The sequence below is a fragment of the Aplysia californica genome, unplaced genomic scaffold (genome assembly GCF_000002075.1).
Source record: "Aplysia californica isolate F4 #8 unplaced genomic scaffold, AplCal3.0 scaffold00001, whole genome shotgun sequence".
In the NCBI taxonomy this organism is placed as follows: Eukaryota; Metazoa; Mollusca; class Gastropoda; order Aplysiida; family Aplysiidae; genus Aplysia; species Aplysia californica.
The window spans coordinates 1,280,560-1,282,919 of record NW_004797271.1 but is presented as its reverse complement, the minus strand read 5'-3'; positions in this window follow the sequence as shown (position 1 = coordinate 1,282,919).

Here is a 2,360-nt window from a genome sequence, read left to right as displayed (position 1 = left end):
TAAGACAATCACTTGTACAAACGGCCACCTGTATATAAGACAATCACTTGTACAAACGGCCACCTGTATATAAGACAATCACCTGTACAAACGGCCACCTGTATATAAGACAATCACCTGTACAAACGGCCACCTGTATATAAGACAATCACTTGTACAAACGGCCACCTGTATATAAGACAATCACCTGTACAAACGACCACCTGTATATAAGACAATCACCTGTACAAACGACCACCTGTATATAAGACAATCACCTGTACAAACGACCACCTGTATAAGACAATCACCTGTACAAACGGCCGCTTCCCATAGGTAGCTGTCTTCTTTCTTACACAATTTCGATTGTCGTGTATGTAAGCTGATATGAATTCTGACCTCTGATAGCCCTCCCCGCGCAAGTCTTATCTGCTTCCTATTTATGAAATGTCCTACAGCTTGTTCAACTTTGTGTTGTTTTGTGCCAGCCGATATGATGTGTATGTGTTCCAGTGCTTAATGCCTTGTGCACACTGACCACAGAGTTCAGTCGAATGGAGTCGAATTGACTGAAGCCGCCAGAAACAGAACCGAACCGATCCGATCCGATGATGCCAATGGGCACCGCTTATTAATATTAGGCACTTCGCCGTCGCACGATAAAGACCTTAGTCACCGTGCAGAAATGCTTTGACCTTGAGTGACCACAAACCTGTCCTTGCCACTGCCGGGGTGATACTGTCCACTGACTAGATCTAGTGGGAGGTTTTGGGGTCATTTTGGTGGGTGGTGGGTAGTGGGAAGGGACTGGTGTTACTGTTAGTTAATGGCACGCTCGGAATATATTATGTACATGTGGGTGGGTGGCAGGTGCGAACATTTTGGCCTCTTAATTTATTTAAATTTAAAGGTGGCTAAATTATTTGGTGCTGGATATGAAAAGGTTGACAAGCGCTTTCTCTCTCTCTCTCTCTCTCTCTCTCTCTCTCTCTCTCTCTCTCTCTCTCTCTCTCTGTGTACGTTCACTATTGTGTGTGTGTGTGACTGCGTGCGTGTTTGTATGTGTGTGTGTGTGTCTGTGGGTGCACGTGCGTGCGCGCGCGCGTGTGTGTGTGTAGGTGTGTAGGTGGGTGTGTTAGTGGGTGTGTCTGTGTGTTTGTATGTGTGTGTGTGTGTGTCACCATTAATTGTAACTAAATGTGTGTGTGTGCGTATGCGTGTATGTGTGTGTGTAGGTGGGTGTGTCAGTGTGTTTGTGTGTGTGTGTCACCATTAATTGTAACTAAATGTGTGTGTGTGTGCGCGTATGGGTGTATGTGTGTGTGTAGGTGGGTGTGTTAATGGGTGTGTCTGTGTGTTTGTGTGTGTGTATCACCATTAATTGTAACTAAATGTGTGTGTGCGCGTATGCGTGTACATGTTCTTGAATTTGCCTGAATGCATCATGTATAGTCACGCATTCCTTTCTTACATAATATCTAAATTAGATTGTTTACCACCGCGCACAGTTCCTTTTTGGGTCAGAGATAAAAGTACATAGTTCTCTATGGTTAATTTTTTGTACAGATTAATTTAAAGGTTATCTACTGTGGGTGGTTGGTGGGTGCTCTGGTGTGGTGTGCTTCTTCTTTCCTATCAAACATCTATCGTCTTTATCTCCCCTCCTTCTTTTTTGTGTTTGTTACTCTCTTGTAACACATTTTATATTCTTCGTGGGTGGTTAGCGGGTGTTCTTATGTGGTTTGCTTCTTCTTTCCTATCTAACATATATCGTCTTTATCTCCCCTCCTCCTTTTTTGTGTTTGTTACTCTCTTGTAACACATACATATTCTTTGGCACTTATATGACCTTATTGTGTTGCAACTATCTGTTTCTCTATATGGTGGTAGGTAAGAGGGCGCCACTGGTAGGTCTTACTTCTTTACCTTCCCTCTGTTGTTTCTGTCTATGTGGATGTTTGGAGGATGTCACTGGTAGGTCCTACTTCTTTACTTTCCCTCTGTTGTTTCTGTCTATGTGGGTGGTTGGAGGGTGTCACTGGTAGGTCCTACTTCTTTACTTTCCCTCTGTGGTTTCTGTCTATGTGGGTGTTCGGAGGGTGCCACTTGTAAGACTTGCTTCTTTACCTTCCCTCTGTTGTTTCTCTTTACTCAAACAAACCGCCGTATTCCCTGTCTCTTGGAATAATTTGGGCCTTTATTATCTATCAGAAGTCAGAAGCCACTTGTCATCCTAATCTTTATTTGAATTGTTCTTCTGTGATACATTCGCCTCTGCAAATATGCACTACTCATTGCCCTGACCTTGAAGGGCGATCTAAATTATTGTTGTTGTTGTGTTTATCATGTTTGTATGTGTGTGTGTGTGTGTGTGTGTGTGT